The 23,878-nt window shown below is 35.6% G+C and overlaps 1 protein-coding gene across 4 annotated transcripts in view; it reads right to left on the bottom strand.

Annotated features, from left to right (window-relative positions):
* Positions 1 to 23,878, bottom strand: part of milt (trafficking kinesin-binding protein milt) — a 344,681-nt gene that overhangs the window by 196,485 nt on the left and 124,318 nt on the right. Inside the window, exon 1 of one of the 4 annotated variants that reach the window (XM_069833019.1) lies at positions 18,689 to 19,163. The exons of 2 other annotated variants lie outside the window; for them this stretch is intronic. The gene's annotated coding sequence lies outside the window, so the exon portion shown is untranslated. Of the gene's footprint in view, positions 1 to 18,688; positions 19,164 to 23,878 lie in introns of those variants that run through there. One more of the 4 variants, XM_069833020.1, reaches the window with a different exon arrangement.

Genomic DNA, 23,878 nt, shown 5'->3' with positions numbered 1-23,878 from the left:
TTTATCTGATTGTTGAAGGTTTTCACATCAGAGCTTATCTCAAATATATATACACGAGGGTTGGGGCATAAGTGATGACAACTATTTATTTTTGTGAGAATTCGAGTGTGGGTGGAAAATGTGAAATATACAGATGAAAGGACAACGAATGGACGAAATGTACGGACATTTAACAACACGCCAACATTTTGCTCCTCGTGTTTATTACGGTCGTTGGTATAACATTACGGGGTTCCTGTGCCAGAATCATTACAGCACACATACTCGTTCTAAAGGCCCTCAAAGTAGCTAACCATCTCGCGACTGTCCGGTAAGGATGGGTATTATTCCCGACAGCTTCTACCAACTCTCTGTGGCATTCTCTGGCATTCCTCCCACGAAGAACGACTATTTCGATATACGAGCGTTCAACGCGGGTTACATCCATCCTGCACGGCGCTACACTTACAACTGATTTAACATTACTCTGTTCTATTACAGATAAGCACAGAGCCATCTTGTGTTGTGGACACACATTATGTCTGCACGGCGACATGACATTTTGTGATACCAACCCTTACCTTTGAAAAAAAAATAGTTGCCATGACTTATGGCCCAACATTTTTTTAAATATTAGATTATACGACGGAATTGGGTGAAAATAAGTTGGTACAAAATCGGGTCTCTACCCAGAGCAACACAAAACATTATCAACAGAATATATCAACGCTAAAACTATAATTCGAACACTCGACCGTATGGAAGAGTGCATCTGAATAAATGCAACCATATTTGATTATGTGATCTACAATCCTTAATTATTTATTGCTGTAATCCGCATTCCCTAACCACAAGTCGGTGGTGACTATAAGAATGAACTACGATATCATCTCACGTTAACTAGAGCATAATAGAAAACGCAGAAGTCGAACAAGTTACCGATTTAAAATAGTTGGAATATACGATATTCTTGGATAGTTTCAGATGTGTTGAAAACAAACTGAATATAAATACTTACTGTATGCGGCACAATTAAAATAACATTAAACGGGAAGTCAGAACAGGGAAGTTTACTATAATGAAGTTCTGTAAGATAATGGCGGTCCCTGTTGCATCTACGGTGCGAAATGCTGGACCCTGACTATGAAACGAAGGAAACGAAATAGCAGAAATGAAATTCCTGAGAGCTCTCAGAGATGGAGAAAGACGGATCATGTCAGAAATGAAAACATTAGGAAACAATCAGAAGGATTAAGATCTATCAAACAAATCAGCTTGTACTTTTAAAAACGATGGAGCTACAAAAATTAAATTTGCAAGGTGTATGCTAGTGTACCCGGTTAGAAAGCCAGCTATAACGGCTGGGGGATCATAGTACTAACCACATGATATCTCCGTTCTGGTTGAATGATCGTCCACCTCTGCTTCGGCATGTGGAAGTGAGGCCAGCTGCCGGCTGATCAGTCTGAGCCCTTAAAGGGCTGTAGCGCCTCGGACTATATAAGCGCCACGTACGTCAAAATATTTCAATATAAGATCCATATGAAACAACGCCCTATTTGCTGTTTCGCATGCGTTAATAGTTTTTCTAACAGGCCTATATATGTGTTATTATTTTACGGTCTGGTATTTTATGAATGATGGCACTATGAAACGCCTGTCAGTTTAGACTATATGCACGTCTTTCGATCACAATGCTCCAGCATAAACTTTGTATCAGCCAGTTAAGGGCTGTTAATCTCGCAGGAACCTCATTAGCCAATATTTGGCGTAATGAATACTAATACTGAATTAGCCGACATTCATTCAATGTACGAAGCAGAAGAATCTGAAAACGTGGCAAGGAAGCTTTATCACCACAGATTCCTAAACAGTAGGATTCCAAACGGAAGAATGTTTATTGCTGTGCACCAAGAACTCCGGGATATAGAATCTCTTTGTCCTGAAATGATTAATGAACCTAAGAACATAGCATTTACTCATATCTAAAAATATACCGGTAACTTCGAAGAAGGAGACCTTTTTTTTACGTAATGTGGTACCTCTAAACACATTTGTAAGTAAACCTCCTTACACTCAGTCAATATATCCATAGACAAAAGGGATAGTGGACGTCCACAGAGACGATGGAGTTAAGTTTAGTCTATAAAGTTCTGGAGACGGGACATACTATTATACTTCTTTTGATTTTATGTTGGCACAGGCGGTTTAAAATTCTTACCAATGACCTGTTTCCACGCCTACCGAAGCACAATGCAAAATCCTCATTAAGGCTGAGGACTGTCACATCTTCCCAGCTGCCGCGCCGCTTCAGTCAACTGGTCGCCATCAGTGGTAAATTATTTTAGTTTTTAAGTTGAAATGGATTCTCAGCATTATGAATCCGGAAATGTGTCCCTGATACCATATTTTTTTGCATATTTCACGCATGTTACATTTGAAAGATAAATAAGTAAATAAATAAAAAATAAAACAAACACAAATTACAAAACTAAAACTTTCACCAATGTATTCACGACAAATGAAAAACAATTAAACACATATACTGTACAGTTCCGTTAACAATAAATAAGAAAAGGACGGATTTCAAACCTTTCCTATGCGCTCGCACTACACACATGTCGGTTATCTTGCTTAATCAGCTGTTTACACTATATCCTGCAACATTAACAGCATGCGTCACGATTTCTATGTTTCTTAGTGGTTTATTTAACGAAGTTTTATCAAGTACTGTGTTATCTAGCGTCTGAATTATAATATAAAGGTGATAATGGCAGCGAAAATGAGTCCAGGCTCCTGCGTCGAAAGTTACCCAGCATTTGCTTTTAATGGGGGGGGGGGAAACCTCAGCCAGGTAACTTGTCCCAACCAGGGTTTGAACCCGGGCCCGCCCGTTCACTTTCAGGCATACTAACGTTACTAAACAGCGATGGACGATTTCTATGTTCCTTTGCATCTTTGATAATTTTAAGTTTGTTGCTGCAAGTAAAGTATCGCAATCTCATACCTTTAGTAGTAGGCCTACTGAATTTCAGAATTCAAAATATAAGATGCACAAACTATACACTTATCCAGTGGCGCCAATTTATATGGGCTCATGGGGTCGAAGCCCACCCAATAATTTGTCGTGTTATCATTATACTTATCAAATTTATTTAATTTCTCAAATGTTTGAGCCCACCCAGTGTTTTCCAAAAGTTGGCGCCACTTATCACACTTGAACTTGATTCTAATACATGTATTACTGTACTGCTAATCCAAACACCATTTAACAATGTTAACAATTGAAATACCTGCGCGGGAAGATAATGGGATCCACTACTAGCTTAGGAGTTACTAGGGAGGAAAGTCGGGCAATGTTACCAACTTCATTTCGAATAAGCCGGGCAACCGCATTTTTCACTTGTATATTTCGGAGAAAAATTGCGCGGGGTATTCAAGAAAATACGGCATATAGTTTTTTTTGGTCGTTTTACTTGTGTTTGTGATTTTTCAAGCCAGTGCTGGAAAAACCAATGTAAAGCTTTCTATCAGTTGGTAGACATGGCTCCACTACTGCTTTATCCAGTGGCCACATACTAGAGATTTCCTTCCTTCCCCAACACCCTAAGACATTTGCCAAGAGGTTAAGGCAACGATGCATGCAAGTGAGAAGGTATTTCCTTCTCTTTCTAAAAATCCTGCACCAACATAAACCAACTGGACTTTACAACAAGCTTATTCATGATTATGGTGATTATGATGATGTTGATTATATGTATACTTTCTTCACAGGTACTTTCATTACATGGACTGCTAAATGTAGAAAAATGGAAAAGTAGGATGAAATGAAGACGGATGAAAATGGAAAAAAGGACGTTATGAAAATGGAGTCCCAAATATTCGAAATCGTCTTTCTGTGTGACAGTTGAAGAGCAAGACCAAATTAATATTAGTTTACAAATATTTTTGCAACAAATCTACCAAATAAAAAGCACAATAACCTCAATACCTACGGTAATTTTAATACACACAAATTACATCCAAGTCCAAAGCACAGTAATACCAAAGAACTTCCCAATTATAAAAACTGAGTCTCAGCGAAAGTAAGGTTGGAAAAATGTAGGCTGCCTTGTCAGTCGGACACTCCACCTGAGGCAATTAAATCTTTTTTATGGACTAATTGCTAAGGAGTGAAGTTACCGAGTTAGCTGTGAAGTTTACGTGCTTACTTCCTCGGTGGCACAATGCAATCTCGCTAACAAGCGGCGAAAACTTCGAAGGTGACCATCCACATCAACGCGATGAATAGACAACGATGCAACTGCGAGCCAGAGTCCATTTAAATTTTTAAAGCAATAGTTTTAATTAGCGCCGGATGGATGACCGCGTCATAATAATGAAAACATTTAGGCTTCTTTTTTTTTTTATTCGGCAACCGTGAGCTATGAGTGTAGAACTTCCAATACACACACACTTGGCCTAATTTCAACTCGAGCCATCACTCTGGTCTCTGTCTTCCCCATTGAAATGTGCAATCTAGTCTGATATTTCATTTTCCTTCTAGTTTATAATGCAATATTCACATGCAAATGTGGTTCTTTTCATTACACTTAAATAGTATTATCATTTTTCCAGCAATATTGCATATTCGTATTGATATTCCTTTAAAAATCTTCAGTTGAAAATGTGCTTTTCAGGTGTTATTTTTTTAAATCTAAACATCAAATTTTAGTACATAAGAGACAATTCCAAATATATGTATAAAAATTATCACCAAAAATGAGATATCTATATAAGAATAATATAAATAAATAAATAAATAAATAAATAAATAAATAAATAAATAAATAAATAAATAAATAAATAAATAAATAAATAAGTTCAAGTGTACTCTGATATATATTATCTGGTATCGCATGCCATAGAGACAGAAGTAGTTGCTCCTTTCGGATTTGAAAATATAAATAAATAAATAAATAAATAAAATAAATAAATAAATAAATATTTTGATAATATACTAATTACGTTATTGTGACTCTCAGAACTCTCTTATTTATCTTTTGTTCGTATAGTATTAACCCAGCTACAGATCTAACAATAAGAAAGTACACTTCAGCAATAATTGTACTGTATTTGAACATTGTTAATTTTTTTAAATTATGGTTTATTTAACGATGCTCGCAACTGCTGAGATATTGTATCAGCATCGCCGGTGTGCCGGAATTTTGTCCCGCAGCTGCTCTTTTACATGCTAGTAAATCTACTGACATGAGCCTGTCGTATCGACCTGAGCCATGATCGAATCCGCAACCTCCAGCACAGAAGGTCAGCGCTATACTAACTACGCTACCCAAACCGACTTGTTATTACCAAAGCTCGGAACTTGGGGACTTGTGTCTTTGAACGTGGCTAAGCGACCGGACTTCAATGTCAACAAACTCCCGTTTCCAACACAGAGGTACTGTCAGGTCTGCTACAAAAGTGGTTCCTGACTGGAACAACATAATGATAATATTATGGTAGGTTGAAACAAGTAATTTTACAGCATATATATATATATATATATATATATATATATATATATATATATAAATAAACATGCAAAATATATCAAATTTACAGTTCTGCTCTGTACATTTTATTACAGTGTATGACTACATACATTCGAAGATTTTCCAACCCATACCGTCTTCGTCTGTTAGTTAAACATGATTTGAAAGGAAAGAAACTTATTTCCACGTCACATGAAGTGACGGGAGCAAAATTATTTTTTTAATTTCATTTATTTTAACTAGCTACCTACTGAATACAAATTACATTTATAAAACAAAAATGTTTCTAGCCACTACCGTAAGAGCCAGGCTCGTGTACGGTGTGGTCTTAGTCAATAATATAACATAAAATTTACAAGGACAGTTTACTAAATACAGTAAGTAACTTAATTCAAAGCAATAAATACAACATAAGAGCAAGAATAAAGAAGAAAGAGAAAAATAGAGAAAAATACACATTTAATATAAATTGACAATTCGACAGAAGCCAGTGATATTCAATAAAAACAAGAATATATTAGACAGAAATAAAAGGTAAAAAAAAATACATTTGTTAATATTATATTATATCGTGGATAATTTTACAAATTTATTTTTTAAAAGCTTCAATTTTAAAAAATTTCGAATTTGGAAAATGGTTTGTAATTGTATTATAAAGTCTTAGGCCGAAATAAAGTATTGAATATTTTCACTGTCACTGTTTCCTGTTCGATTTTCAGTAGTTGCTAGCTGATCTCGTACCCTAAATTTGTCTCGAAAATAGTTTTCAATTTCTATGTCACTACTAGGGAAGGTTCCACTACGACTTGATCCATGGCTATGGACAAATTTTCCATAGTTTTAAGGGACTGCAATGTATTTCAATGAATGCCTGTTTCCAATCTATAGTTTGTGTTTGACACAAGTTACAAAATATAAACTCTTCATTCGAAGAAAATAATGTATCTCCTCAGAATTCCTTCACGAAATTCTGTACCTAAATTTTAAGAAATATATTTTCAAACGTATACAATACCCATTCGAATAATACGTATTTTCTTATTTTCAAACAGACCGTTTACCTCTAATTAATTATCTGAATGTCATTGGCTTCGACACGACACAGTTTCCTCGTCCGTCTTCCTGTCATTCGATGTGACCACTTTCTTAGTACACACGACTGTCCCTGAGCACTTGCAGGGTGAGCTTTGTGTACGTTGTACCTGTAACCTTACTCATGAACACGACACACAAGTCCCCAAGTTCCGAGCTTTGGTTATTACTGCATATATAGTCTAACCTACATTTACATTGTGTTAGCTTTTTCCTCCATGTCTGTATATAAAAAGAAGACATTACAGCTCATATATTTCAAGCTGCTAACCTTGTCCAATTACTGCTGAGCACGTAACCGTTTTTGCAATGACATACGAGTAATTCTACTAGTAGGTATTTACAGTTATTATAATAAAGTATGAAGTTTCGGTATGCTGCTAAGGTATTTTGGAAATTATACTAAAACGCAGTAGTGTGAACTGCATTGACAATGGTTCTTATATCTTGGATAAATTATCAAATTTTCACGATATTAGCTATAAACCAATCATATCTTAAAACAGAATACTGCGAAAAATATTAGGCTAACAAAATTAATGAAAACAACTCATTGGAGATGTTGATACAGATGTTGTAAAATAACCGAAGTAACAAAGATATTAGGCCAATTTATAATATTTATTTAACTGCAATAATCCTATAATTAGACGATTAACGTGGTTCGGATGTATTCTACGTAACGAAGGCTTCCTGCATCAAGCACTACTTGGAGTTCCAGACGACAGAAAGACCTTCGGAGAAAACAAGTATTATGAGACCTTTACTAAGACCTTTACTTTAATAACAAGTCAGGGGAAATAAAGATATGACACTGGATAGACAAGATGGAAGTCATTTGTAGGTATGACAAACTGTAAGCCTATACAGTATGTATTTAAAAACTAGTTTAATACAGTGAAATAATATGTTATAAAATTTACCTTCCTTTAATCAACATTTTTGTAGTGATGATGATTAATTTTATTTATGCCAGCTGTAGCTTTTTTTAAGTATTTCAAAAGAGCTTTCCACTACTAACGGTTTACTTTTTGGTGTCTTTGTTTATTAAGTCTTTCACACTTCTCTGTATGGGTTGTTATTTAATGTTTTCGTATAAATTTCGCAGCTCCTACTCAACTATTATGTTAAAAAATTTACATAAAACTACGTAATCTTCAGTTAAATAAAATCCAGGAGTGTGGTACAGTATTTCACTGCGTAATAAGGCGTACTTACTTTATGTGGTTATAGATCTACAATCTTCACAACCTTTCAATAGCACTTTACTAGAAAATAAGCACTCAAAAAAATTAACCACAAAACCAAGGAAAGTAAAGTAGCTGGCAAGTGTGTTTATAATCCTCATCTTGTTTCTTAAGGAAGGCGGTGCTACTACGAAAGTGCAACGATCGGGCCGAAATTCCTATCCAACACAGATAAACAGGACATAAAATGGCTCTATGCATGACCAGTTGCATCGATATTATGTAAAGAAATTTGAAATAGAACTGATTTAATCTGACTCATTATTCAAATATGGGATTCATTCGTGGCATTTTATTTAGCATTCCTCACCCGTTCCTTACTTATAGGCCTACAATATTTGCCAACGCAATTGCAGCACTCGCTCTTATCTATGTATAGTGTAAATAACCTGAAGTGACGAAATCGCCTGACATAACCGCTTCGTATCTGTTGCGGGACGAACAACAGACTGGTTGATAATTACGTTGACATTGGAACATTGCACGTCTTGAGTACGTAATTCAAGAATGTGAAGGAAATGAGTGACAAGCAAGGACGTCCGAAGTCTTGAACCAGTGATCAAACTCATTTCAAATTACATTAACGTCAAACAATAAAAATGCATATCACTGCAATAGACTGCATATCCGCCGAAAGTCGAGCGTCGCAAGCGAACCTAAGCTTAACTATTGTAGTGATGAAAGGGACTGAGAGGGATTGAGAAAGCAATTACGTAATTATTGGCAAGTCATAGATCCATTACGACGGTCCAAACCAACATAATACGGGTTTCAGCCCCAAAAGATCCTATGGGAATTGTAATGGATAAATGGTAATGTGTCAGCTTTCAATCGTTATGCCATTGCTCTATTACTATACGATTATTTAGTCCTGACAGTCGCCGACAATGTTCGCCTGGGTCAGGCGAGTCCATTAACTTACGCCAAGTGGTGTTCAGGTTAGTCAGTCGCTTGCATTCAGAGCGCTCGGATGTAACGCATGCGGTAGAGCGTTGTTTCCAGTACAGTTAAGCTGTACTGCATTTCTTTACTGACCGCTCGCGCTTCTCTCTACTACGGAACTCTCCCCACTACTCCTATTACTTCCCCTCTTTCGCGTCGCTGAGGTGTTAGGGCTAAATAATCGATCTGTACCGTCGTATCATCATTTCATCGTCTCTTAGAATATAGTCTTTGTAGCTGAAGCAGTAGGTTACGAGTAAAGTAATGTTAACATTGTAAAACTATCATTTTTAGGGGGGGAAAAAAAGATTAGCAAAGCTACCAGCTGAGAGCGTTAGATAGCCTGTTTTTTTTTAAGTAACCTGTAAAGGAGAATTACAACTAAATATACGCCATACACAATTCTTTCGCAGAAAAAGAGTTCCAAGGAATTGATCTTCTCGAGTAAGTGGATTTTCTTCTCCCACAAGTTTTATTCCTTTGTATTGATATGTCGTATTTCAGCAATGTCGAATATAAAAATAGCTAATTTATTTCTTAAGCAGTGAGTAGTACATTACTGCAATAGTACATACGTAGGCTGTATCATTAACCCATATGACTCATGAGATTTTGTGTATTTTAGTCGTCCCTGGAACAAAATCTATCCACTTACTTTCCTAAGTTGCATAACATGCAGTTTCAATTTTACAGTATGCCAAACGACTAAGGTGTGTCATAAATATGTAGTGGTTAGCATCGGAACAAAACATTTATCACATCATCCTTCCTTGGAAAATACTGACTACAGTATTCTAACATGACGATCAGTGTTGCCAACACACAAATTGTATTCCCGTCAGTCTAACACATGGAAATCCGTCAGAATCCGTCAAAATTAAAAAAAGAAAATAAGACCCACTCAATATATCTATATACAAATAAAAGCAAACCTTTCTTACCAATCTTAATTAAAATAATAATAATTAATCCACATCATCTGCCTCTAGTTCTGCAGTTGATGTGCTTTGTTGGTCTACGCTCCCCCAAAAATTAAACAATTAAAAATGACAGCAGCTAAAAAGTAAAAAGACTATGTAAATCGTAATTCCCGCCAGAAAATCTGTCATCCGTCAAAGCCATTCTTTTCCCGTCCATTACACTGAAATTCCGTCACTTTTGACGGAATTTCTGTCCAGTTGGCAACACTGATGACGATCTTCCAGTACTTGTGGTTTGTGTTTATAGAATTAAAAAAATGGGTACCAGTAGTTGATTTTTAAGTCATTGGCTCTTCTCGACTGATCTCTACTTAATTCATACCCATTCTCATTTCTGTACTCGACGAGATTAAACACTATGAAACCGGAGATTAAGATCTTAGACGAAGCATATTTTTTTGGAACTGTATTAAGCTATTAGAATACCGCCAAACACACTTTCTGGCCTAGACTATAATCTTAGAAGGAAAATAAAAAGGACGACACACTCCTTTCCTGTACTCACTCTATCTTTTAATATAAGTCCTAAAGGATTTAAAAAAAATCGAACTCCGTTGTATTTCTAGTGATGTTATAAATTACGGCCTTCTTCAACCTCGCTTGTGACGTAGCTATTACTTTGCGACTATCGAAAGAATGCTGGAGCGGCGTCACGAATCAATAGAGTAGGCCTAATAATGCCGATTCGTTACAGAGATGAATCAATTTCTTTTTTTGATTTTTTTTTGTTGTCTTAGCCATGAGGCACAAGCTATACACTGTCAATGAAAAACGAGCCCCACGTGTAAAAGCAATATATCAAATAATTTTCTTTTGGCTTGTCAAGGAAAGAAAGGAACGCCGTGTACATTCTCTCCCTTCACAAACGATTCATAATTATTCCTCCGTTACCACCTTCAACCCATATAATCAATTCTAGAACGAACCCATTCTCGCATCCAGGTCAACGGTGACGAGATGGACAGTTACAAAATTATAAATCACAATAGCATAACATTATGGCAAATGTATAGACCTATGAAGCAAATGCAATGAGTAGGCCTATAAATATATTTCACTTCCGACCCGAGTTGAAAATATATACAGATATGCAAAAACAGAGGAAGTTTAATCAGATTTTTCGGAGAAAGAGATTTATAAAATGTAATACTGACAATAAGTGCTTTTGACCTGAAATCCGTACACGATTTACTGGAGAGAAATAAAACAGGAAGCCATATAAAATTAATGGGCCCTTCCTACTTTCACTTCATCACACACGGCACTCAAAACTGCTGTTCGATGCCATTTTAGCCCCACAGCCCTCGCTAAAAATATACTATGATCATCGAATAACTACCTCAAACAAATTTCTCCTGCTCATGAACCATTCAGAATTCCTGAGAAGAAAGTACTGAAGCAGACAACACAATTTTCGCAGCACGAAGTGATTGCGACAGAAAGTATGACCGGTGTGGAACATTGTTGACAAACACACAAGAAGTCTGAAAGAATTTATGGGAAGAAGTGATAAATTTGATGTAATTTTAAGATTACAGACTTCTGTCTTTAAAGATAATGGATCTTTAAATGAATAACACCACAGTCTATTATAATTTTTCTCTTTTCGTTTAAAGGGTTAGGTTCGAGATACATTCTTTGGTTTCTGTCTGTTGATATAAGAGAAATTAAAAGAGACAACTCTAGAGTCCAATATTCATTTTTCTCTTTTCGTTTGAAGGTTTAGCTTTGAGATATATTACTTGATTTCTGTCTGTAAAGAGATCTTAAGATCCTAGGTAACTGTACAATCCAATATAATTTCTCTCTTTTCGTTTAAAGGTTAGGTTCGAGATATTACATTCCTTCGTTTCTGTCTGTAAGGATAACAGATCTTAAAATAGTTAACTCTACAGTCCATTATATATATATTTTTTTTCATTTAGTTAAAAGAGTTACGTTCGAGATATATTTCTTGGTTTCTGTATGTAAAGATAGGATATCTTAAAATAAATAGCTATACAGCCCAATTTTTTTCTTTTCATCTGAAGTGTTAGGTGAAGATACATTTACTACGTTTTCATGGAATATTCAAATCGATTTGAATACGTTTACCGTACTGAATACTATTTGAATACAGAAGCTGAAGTGTCGAAAGTAGATAGCCCTATGTTGGTTAACATGTCATCGACGTGCTAGCATATTGGTCACCCTATAGGCCTTAGCTATAAACAATGTCGAGTTTTCTTATGAGACGCAAGAAAACTTATACAGGGTGTAACAGAATCTCACCAACAAACGTTGAGGAATGATAGGTCACACAGAGAGGATCACTTTTTGCTAAGGAACGCACGCTGACACGTCCTTTAGGAACTGTGCATCCAAAAGTTAGATGTCCAGTATTTTTTTTACAGAAATGAAATTTAATTTGCCATGCATGTACTGATAATTTACAACAACTGTTAAAATTACATACCCTGTTACAGTACCTCATTACATTTTTGACACCTTAGCAACATTCATCATACAACTCTGTTAAGTATGGCAGTGTTGTGTTGGATCGTTGGATGGTAAGACGGATTGAAGATGCACCAGACAGGTCAATAACAAATCACAGCAGAGTAACAGTGATGATAAGGACTTAAGGCGCACACTTATGCAACAGTACGTGATGCGGAATGCGCTTCTATAAAGAAGGCATAACTCATGAAGGACGTGTCATCGAGCATATGTTATTTATAATGGCTTTTAACAAAATACAAAATATTATGTATTATAACACGACTTTTGATACAAAATGCGCTCGCTTTTGGTAAAACAGATGACACATCAAACAAATGACGGTCATTCACGCGCTTAGCATATTGAAATCTTTTTGAATACGATACCCGTTTTCATGCAACTCAATCCACATTGAATATGATCCGATGCCCCGTTTTAGACGTCTCGATCTTGAGACTCAGATAGTTTTGAACCCCCGTTTTCATGAAGTTTTCAATACGGTAAACGTATTTAAATCGATCTGAATACTCAATGAAAACGTAGTAATTGTATCGTTGCATTATTGCAACTTGTGTCATTGCAACATTGTGTAAATTTCTTTTGTTTCTGGCTGAGAGGAAGAGAAGGTCTGATTATTATTATTATACATTTCTTCTCCAAAGTCCAAATCAGAACAAGTCGTAGCAACGCTATTTGGACATTACTCTTTAAACTCAAGCCCAACCTATACTTCGCACAAAATAACATTCTATTTCTTTTCACGCGCTTTTCAGCGTTCAAAGCCAAGACTATATTGCAATTCTGGTTGTTGCAATTTAGTTTGGCAACGCCCTGTTAGATGAACAGCTAAAGTTTTCCGCGTCGGCGACCATAGTTGAAATCCCGGCAGATAACAGTTGAACTGGCGGCGGAAAACGGTTGCCGCAGGTTTTCTCGAGACATTTCCGTTTAGCCTGCAATATCATTCCATCAACATCACTCTAAGAGGAAGACCCGCCTTATCGCCCAGCAGATAGCTGGGGTTATCTTGACCAGTCGCATGAGTTGAGAGACAGATAGAGATGGGGGGGGGAGAGAATGAGTGTGTGTGTGTGGCTGCTATTAAACATTCGTGGTTTTGATGTGTATAATCTATCAAATACATTAATTTCATTTCTATCGCTTGCATTCTTCTACTTTTTGTAGTTAATGTACAATGACAGTATCGTGACTAAAAACTTCCGGCTCAATGTGCACTTCAATCGCTCTTATTTTAAATCTATACACGAATCCAAAACATAAGAGAAAGAATTTCGAATATGTGTATAAAATTACCAAAAATATTAATTATCTAGCATTAATATACTAACAAGGTCTCTAGATGTTGCTGTCGAACAGCTCTTAGCCAGGTACCCTCATCTCATTTCACTAATGTCCGCCATATTTGCGCCATCGGTTGCTGCTGTCAAGCAGAACGTTCTCCGAAAGTTATCGAAATATCTGTTTTGGAAACTTATTTTATGAAATATATAAATTTAAACACAAATTCCTTCCACAACCCAACAATAGCGCAATGTAAACAAACCTAATAGTTGGCGCAAATATGGCAACGTGCGAAGACCTGACTTATCGACGAACCTTGATAAACTAATATCTCTGATTGAGGTTATGGCTAATATGTACATCTGAGTTATGAACCAGTACATCTCACTTGACGATATGTTTCAGAGGAAGAACAATTGTTTGTATGCATCTGAAGTCTGATTACTGTAATACGTAGCTAGTCGACGATGTATGCAATGACGGGGGAAAGGAACTGGCCACCCTACTCCATTATTTCCTGGCTTAGTTGCCTCATGAGCGATGTATTATTGATGTCACTTATGAGCTTCAAACCTGTCTTCGGATAGTTGGCTAACAACAACAAAACACCAAAATTGGGGTGAATTGAACAGTCTTCAATGTGAAGAAAATTTTGGCAATTTACTAACAGACCTACATATGCTACTCTAACTCACATAACTTTAACCTTCAATAAATTAAAACTGATATTTAACTCGTCTTTGCCGTTTCTCATAAATGTCATATGATTCACAAGAACTGTATTAAGAAAAATCACACTATAAATTCACATAATATATTCCTGAAGCAAAACTAACGTCGTAACATCCATTTTCAACGCTGTCTATGCATTACAAAGCTATATCCACATTAAATGAGCTAGTAAAAATGTCGCAAGTCATATTCCAGTAGCAATTTCAAGGACCCAAGCACTCCATTATGTATTATTCGTTCATTTTCCCCCCATGGTAAATTATCTTGTTAGGACCGAATTACACTATATTCATGTCTACGTATCGTTCATACCGCTAGCATGAACTATACATGAACAGTGTAAATCATCCTTCTAAGGCAGCATGGATGATGAAATTTTGATACTGTAATGTAACCAGTTTGAGGTTTCATGCCAAGTGGAGACAAACCTGACGGTCATAAATTTTAATGCACGCGTCACTCAACATAATCTCTGACTGCTTATTCACTGATGTAAATGAAATCTAATAAATCAAAGTTGAAAAATAAATGTACGGCCACAAGATTCAAATGTATGCAATGAGCGGGCGATGTCCTCAACCACCAAACGTTACAATAGCTTATTCATCCGTGCGACAAGACACGCGGCTCGTCACTCATTGCTATCTGAGACAACTGAATGGAAAATTCTCCACACTCTTCACGGCACGGTCTATCATCACAATGGTACTGAGGAGTTCACCAGCTCGAAATTACCACCTTATCGTGGTTATTTTTCTCCAGTCCATTACAGAAGATACAAGAGGCACATTTTCCCGATGGCATGTCTTTGTTAGTACATTCTCAATCAATCCTCCATTAAAGAATTCAGTTACAGACAAAAATAGTCATTCTTAGTGGTCCAACAGTCATTACGCTAGTCGCTGGATTCACAGTTCGCGGGTTCAAACCCGGCGAAAGCGATGAATTTAAATGGAGGCGATGGCTGAAATTTCTTCTTAATATATTTTTTAAGCTAGAGACTTATTTTTTTGTACACACACTCCTATTGATATCAGTAATGGTGTGTTTTAGTTTCATGTTTATAGGTTTAGTAGTTCAAGATTTATTTAAAATAATAAAAGAAATGGCATATTTTCAAAATTTTTCATCTTGCCAAATTTTAACCATCATGTCTGAATTCTTTTACAATACCTTTTGATAGTTTATATATTTTCACATTTTTAAATTTTACTTTGTAAAAATATGGGAAAAAATTAAACCTATTCATATTCAAGTTTATAAAATTTGCAGAGTGCAAGCACACATTTTATTTTTTATTAAAAAATATTTTCTTTTCTGAAAAATGCCAATATAACTTCGTTAAATATACTTTAAAGAACATGCAATAAAACTTTCAGCTTCCTAGCATAAAATCTGTGAAAATCTTAATAATGTGAATGCAGATACAGGAAAATAAGTTTAAAAGTTTGCATTCTTTTTATACTTAATGAGCGCAGCCTTTTTAGAGATGGTGTAATTAATGACAAAACCGCCGTAGGGTTCTAAAACTTCGTAAAAGTAGGCATCGAAGCTTATTTTCTTTGTATATATTGAAAAAAACAAAATAAATTTTCATCTATCGCCTCCCTTAAAGGACGATGACATTATTCAGGTGGAAAGGAAAGCTAGATTTACGGCACGTAAAATTGTTATCCCTGGCAGAGACTTCAGACAAAATTTTAGGCTATTTCTCGCTGAATAACCTCTACAGTTCAAAGCATATACTTCAATAAAAGTTGAATCTTCGATCCTACTACATACAACACACGGGAGAAAAAAGTATTTTGAAAATAATCTGGAAATTGTACCACACCACTTTAAAGACACGAGGTGATCAATGCGGAAGACAAACTCATCGAACCCGCTCCAAATACTTTCGTTTCTTATACACTCGATCGAAGATATTCTCAGATATTTTCACATGGAATCATCACATCATCCAGTGGTACCATCGTTATGTTTCATAACGCGAGAAAAACACTCTTTTCTTTGGTCAAATGTAGCCTAACTATTTACCAAAAAGCGTACATGCAAAGCATACTGAAATCTTGAACAAACCAAACTTAACCTGTCACTGATCCTCGACCTTACGAAAACTCGCTTATTAATTTTTCCAGTTATACTATCTAGCCTATATTTGTAAAGTTATGCCATCTCTCAGTTTTATTTCATCAAGAAATAACGCAACACAAATCAGATATCAGCCTGGTGTGTGGTGAGTAGCGAGATCGAACATTCAATAAATAAAAATACTAATACTAGACAAAAATAAAATTAGAAAACAACCCGTTGTCTATCAGTGAAGATGGGGGTATGGTTTAATTCGGTTTGTTTAGAATGGGTTTGGACTGGTTTGGTTTGTTATAATGAGCTTGATTTGTGATGTAGTGTTGTGAAATGGTGTAGTTTCCTATAGTAGGCTATATTTTATGGTTTGTTGTATTATGATATACTGTGTTGAGGTTTATTCTGGCAGTGTGGTTTGGTAGGGTGTGATTTGTTGTGGTGCAGTTTGTTTCAGAGTGCCATTATTGCAATTTGGTTTGATGTACGTAGTTTGGCTTGATTTGTATCGGTGTGATGTGGTGAGCACTATCTTTGTGTGATGTGGTTCTGTTTGGTTTGATATGTGTGGTGTAGTAAAGTGATAATAGATTGCTTAGAATTTGGTGAGACGAGTGAAAAATAAAATAATTACAGAACAGAATTTAAAAACATGACTTAGACTCAATTTCAGTTTGACTTAAGTTAAATAGCGTGAAAAGGAAATTTGATTAGTTTTATGTTCACACATTCATAATGTTATTTTTGAACAAGTGAACAACTTCAACTATTTAGGATATTATATAAAATACGAAATGATTCCGAACTCTCAATTAAAGGCAGCAGAATGGACTTTTGGAGAAGTTCTATAAGGATATCTAAAGATCATAGACGAAATTATTAGAGAACAAATGAATGTTTAGAATTCAATTTTAGTTTTCATAAAAAAAAACATTATTGGAATGATATGGGTACACTAAAAGAATGACAGATGAAAGGACATCAAGAAGAATACTGTCAGTTCCCATAACTATGGTCCTGGAACGTAACTATGGTCCACGATACAACCATTCAAATTTTGTACTTAATAAAGTAGTACCTCGTTTATTTATATTTTTGCTGTACTGTAGTTTGAAGTTAAGTCACTGCAACTATCTACGAACGGTCTATGTTACTCTTTTTTTGAATGGACCATAGTTGTGTTCCAGGACAATAGTTATGGGAAATGACACAGGGAAGAAGGACTACAGAACATTACAGAGTAATAGGAGAATGGAATATTGATGAAAATTTATGGGTCGATAGACAAGAATGAAGGAGAAAAAATTAAAATACCCTAAATGTTTGTAATCATGGGTTGGGAAACATGTATATATGCATTGTAAAGCCGGAAATAAATATTTCAATATATATAAAATACAACAAAGTTGCAAGAAAAATAAATTAAATAAATTTAGATATATGTGCAGAACCATTAAAAATTATTTTAAACAAATGAGAATAGTAATGACTGAAATTTTATAAATTTATGGATGTTACAGTGTTGTTGTGTAGATCAGAAAATTGGTTATTGACTAAATCAGAACTAAAAAAAAATTAGAATAAGCAGAAATTAGATTTCTAAGACATCTAACTGGATAAAAAATATGGTAATGAAGATATTAAGAAAGACCTTTATCTGTATAGGTCTATACAGTAGCTATTCGATCAGACAAAATTAAAGAATAAGCCTACATATAAAATTGGTTGGAACATTTGAAACGAGAAAATAATCGAATACCAAAATAGTCTTATCCAACGATGCGATGGAGGAATCAGTTTTCAGCACGAGCCCGGAACAAACCATCAGGTTCAAACCATGAAGTTGATGATAATGATATTTATAATGTACGGAGAGGTTAGGTTAGGTTAGATTGGATTACCGAATTTGTTTACTTACATTTGGAGGGTCGACGGAAAGAACATGCCAAGTTATTTTTCTTCAGTTTTACAGGAAAACATTTCTTAACTTTAATACACAGGTAAAACATAATTAGTTTACATCTCATTTAGTTTAATTTACCATGTTACAATGCAGGCTTTTTTCCAATCTGATTTACTGAAAAAATAGTTCACTTTATGAGCTAAAGACGGGACCAAAAACAAAAATAAACATAAACAAAAAGTGACTTAGCTTATTTCTTCCGTGGACCCTTCATTTGTAATTTTAATTCAAGAACAAAATCCTTTGCATTTCTATTATGAGAGGCGACCCCGCACTCTTACGGTAACTATCATTATCATATCATTTGCATCAGATAATGTGTAAAACACTAGCAAAGCTAATGTCTATTACCTTGTATACTAATACTACGCGTTTACAAAGAGCATGTCATGCACAAAAATTAATCCCATTTTGTTGTAAAACATACGTATAACTCAGAACATTAGTTGCACTTCTATATTTCGTAGTTGCATAGTACGGCCGACCCGCACGCATGTCTTGATACAGTTACTCAGCCGCATCCAGCACACGAGTGTTTATCGATAATAAAAAAAATCCGAACGAGATTCGCTGTTCGTTCACACGGCACTCTTCTCGGGATGTATTTCTGACCATTTCGTTGAAAACTTAACTGCACCGGAAGCCGTCGATGAGAACACACCCACTTTCTCACCTTGCAGTAACATAATTAATGACACTGCAAGAACACTACACTCCACCACACCGCTCATGTACGAAGAACAGACTCAAAGCACGGCGCTGGTCGCTGTTCAGACCGCACTAGGCCAAAGCACTCGGCCAAACTCCACGGGATATGCGAGTTACACGCTGCTGCCTCGTACAGCACTTCACACCGAGGCGACGTAACACGCCCGCTATAAAAGGAAGGCGGATGTCAATACGGCTTGACCATCAGAAGGCTCTTCCTAAGCGGACTATCACTCGCTCAGAAACATTACGTCAGCTCCACACCTGATCTTCACTATTCTCGTCTTAAATATTTCTGGTATTAAGTACCCATCTGAGGGAAATATTTCTACAAATGTTTTGATTCTTGAACATGTCATCTCAAGTGTCTTCTTGCCTCGAAACTGTAGGTCACTTTGCCATCTCTGACGTTACCCGCTGTGAACTACATGTATGGCTCAAGAACACGGTGGTGTTACATTTCGGACACATGTTTACGGAAATTTTCATCCCTTTATAATATTTACACAGACGAAAACCACGAACGGTAGTCACTTCATTCTGACGAAAAAACAAGATGTAAAATACTCATATCTGTAATATTTACTTCGTTGCGTAGGCCCTATATTATTACTAGCGAAAGAAAACTATTTCCGACCCTACAATGTTTCTAAAAGTCTTTGAAATGGATACTCAGACACAATTTAAGGGCCGTATTCATAGACATCCGGTGGATGATCAGCGAACTAACGTTTTTTGTATTCATAAACCAGTGTTAGCGATATGATATGATACGAATCCCGTACAAGTAACCAATCGATAGCCGGGGATAGTTTAGCACGCTCGTAGCGTGGGCTAGCGAAATGTCTATAAATAGCACCCTAAGAAATTCGACTCGCTGACTAGCAGTGGCCTACGACATCTGATCATTTGTTCGATATGGAGTGATCACGTGTTGCTGAGTCTCGGTCCTTTTAATTCCATTAACGCCGCGCTATAACCTCAATGATACTCAATGCAGAATCAAACATATCAAAGGGATGCCGCAAGAATATTAAAATTAATGTCAAAAAATAGATCATCATATCACCTATGAATGGAACGATAAAATTACATTCCACAAATATAAAAATATCTCTGGTACAATTAACAGATGTTAAGAAATAAAAACAAAATAAAAAGCAGTAAGTTTTATAAGATTATGTCTCTCCAGTTTTATTTGATGGGTTAGACATTTTGACAATAAAGAATAGATGTATCAGAAATGAGATTCTTCTGAGAAGTAGATGCAAAAATGGAAAACGAAAAAAAAAAAAATAAATAAATAAACATACGGAAGAATTAAACATAGTCTCAATTACTGAAAGAAAATCTAAAAAATAAAGAAGTCGGTGGATACAGAACCCCATAAAATGGAAGATGAAAGAATTTCAAACCAAACTTAAACTTTTAGACCTCAAGGTAGAAAAGATATTTGTCGTCAACATCAGAGATGAAAAGCTGAAGTAAGAACAAGATGATAATGGTAATCCGCGGAGGTGTAGATAATGATGATGATCATAGATTTTTATAACAAGACTGTCCCAGAAGACAAGAAATTGGTCAACAATGTTATAATGCTTTAAAACCGAGATTTCCGAAGTGTGATCCGCGGATTGTAGGATATATTCGTTGATACATTTCTGCAATGGCAATAAACGACTAACTTTTTGTTAAAATAATCGCGGAACTTCGAGAGGAGCACGGATTTCACTTTTTTCATTGCAAATGAGGTAAATGGTGCTGGATAGATCAGCTGGTAGAGCAATTGTCTACAGATTGGAAGCTCCCTTGTTCCACTCCAGGTGATGGAGAGATTTTATTCGTTGCCAAAACTTCCAGAACGCGGTTCGAAGTCCACTTAGTCTCCTATAAAATTGAGTATCGGGTCTTTCCCGGGAGTTAATGGCGGTCGGAGAGTAGTGTCGATATTATTCTAGTAATAAGATCATGTCTTTACGCCTTTACTTACTTAATAAGGTATACAGACAAAGACGTTTCTAAGACTGGATCATTTCTATGCGTTGAAATCGTTAAAAGTGAAATCCATTTAGTTGACTCCATAAGTCAGCCAGAGTAGTAGACACTTAACATTTTGATAATTAAATCCAACGGACCCCTCCCCCCAAAAAAAGCAACTCTTCAAACTTTGGAAAAACTTATTCTCAACGATGGAACATGCATGCAGTTCCGAGATATTACAGACGTTAAGTCTAAATACACGGCTGAATTACTGCACACAAATGGACAGACGGATTAAAAGACGAGGCAAAACTACTTTTCAATTAGGGATGCAGAAAAGTCATATTTTCATCGAAGTCTCGAAATGATTTTACAGCATCAAAATACTTGTACTATGTTTCGTACAACACGAAATTAAAGCGGAGATTTTAATTCAAATTAAAGTGTTCCGTGGAAAGCCTGCAGGGAATATCTGAAAAGCTTTTCAAATGCTGACAGCGATTTATGGTCAGTATTAGTGTACCAACGTTGCATATAAAAGAGATGCAGAGAAAGCCGCGCGTTTTCTCGTTCCCTTTATTAATCGTGGTGTTTATTTGTACAGGTGACCCAAAATAATATAAATCATTGCTGAAGTTGAAAGAAACGCGCAAGACTTTGCAGCACTACTTATAAATAAGCAAATAGTTACTAATTATAAATTTTCCTGTCCTAGAGAGAATGAAGAAATATTTCAATCTAATCTCTATTCCGCCAGGCTGTCAGAGGAATTTCTACTTTTATTCTGAGCAACTTAGGTTTAAGTGACGAGAAGGTTACTGATACAACTGCTGATGGGTTGTATTTTTGAGTTCATATCACTAAGCACTTCTTGGCTCTGAAAAGATCTTCCTTACAGAAGACATAATTTACTTTCTGAAAACATATGAGAGACACTTGGTATGTATATTGTGATTAACATGTGGTTTAGTTTGCAGCAACAAATACTTTGAATATAAAAATCGCTTTATCTGCATATTATTCTAACGCACAGTAAATCTTTACAACAGCGTTACCAAAGCAAGACGAATAGCAAGGATTCCCACCAAAAACACTACGGGATAGCGTGGAAGAGAGGGGATTTGGGTGTGACACTACTATATAATTGTAAGTATATGCAAGGCATACCAAAAGTCTATCACTGATTCGACCTCATGAAAGCTGCTCGCCTTTTCTGTGATCAGTATGGAAACGGCTTTGTTACACAACGTATGAAAATAAAATGCTGCTAATTAACAAAATTATGGACCTAACTTCATAAAATTTACCTCAAATATATATATCATTTGTGTTTGTTTCTTCTCCTATTGCAGTTATATGTAGTACACACAGAAGGTATTTTTTTTTGTAGCTCTTATCTCCGTATACACAACGTTGCAAGCAGATGAAATTATACATCGGAGGGCGCTTATTTCATTTCTGCCGTATTTCGCCGCGGCACCGCTAAGAGCGCTGTACAAGCCAACTTGCCCACTCTATAATCTCTCTTCTAACTCGTTGTAAACACAAGAACGTGATTTTTGGTTTCAAAAAATTATAGTCTACATAAACATGTTTAACGCTCATTTCCCGTAAATTACATTTTCAAGAACCGTTTCCCTGATAACTAAAAAATTATTCAACATTCTATGATGAAATTTGTTGTGTGTGTTTATGCATGTCATAGCTATTAAACGATGCGAAATCATTTCTCTACCTTGGATAGATTTTCTGATAAAAAATAAATTCTTAAATAAAATGGTCAGATAACAGTATACTGCTTTAACACAAAATAAAAAATACATATTATTTATTGAGGAATGTAGTTGAAAGAGCATGATATTGCAAACATGAGAGAGAAAACATGAAAAAGTTGAAAAGGTATGAGTTATGAGAGAAACGCTTCATCATTGCACAGTGAACTGCCACCATTTTGGATTTTGAAAAAATATATAAACACATTTTTTTATTGTAAATATATATATATATATTTTTTCATAATTATAGCAGAAGGACAGTTTTACACCTACCAATTTTCATTATTGTACAAATTACAGTAATGGAGCAAAAAAATGTTGAATGTTTCCAAAACTTTATTGTTGTAAGCTGTATCTAACCCCTTAATAGGGGGGAATATTTTCAGTAAAATCTACCATTACATCAATATAATTACAAGATTTAACAAAAGGAATAATGGGAAAAATTGCTTGATAAAGGGAAGATTTTCAGAAAAAATTATAATTATGTCGGTAAAATTAGGCATAAAACTTGGCAAAATAAATAAGCAAAAAAAAAAAAAAAAAATCTTGGCGTACTTATATACACTACAGGGTGTGCTCCATAAAACTATCACAACAGATCAGTATTATTTTTGTCGTTTAATGGCGATTAGTCACAGACGCGATACTGAACGAGACATACATACATAAAAGGACGTTCAACTTGAAGTTCTTAAAGCTTTATCATGCAAGACATGAAAACATGTTGAAAGACAAGAAAAATAACGTGGATTTGTGGAAACAAACATGTTTTATACAATGCAGATGTGTTTAATATCCAAAACTAAACGGGAATATACCGGACAATAGTTGTAACAGTCACAAAAAGAAGGCATGCCGTGAAATTTCAAAATGCTTGTACGACACAACCTTGTATATGGATTTGTATCTCAATCGATAGCAATTTGCAATAAGCTTGGGACGTCACACACTTACAGGAAGAGAGAGCACGAGCGGTACGCTTCACTCTCACTTCCTCGGCTAGTCGAACATGTGTCATTGTGTAATGAGCAGGGAACGGATTTATATGGACTAAAAATATATGAAATATGTAAAT

This window comes from Periplaneta americana, chromosome 8 (assembly GCF_040183065.1).
Source record: "Periplaneta americana isolate PAMFEO1 chromosome 8, P.americana_PAMFEO1_priV1, whole genome shotgun sequence".
NCBI lineage: Eukaryota > Metazoa > Arthropoda > Insecta > Blattodea > Blattidae > Periplaneta > Periplaneta americana.
This window is presented reverse-complemented; position numbering and strand designations above follow the sequence as displayed.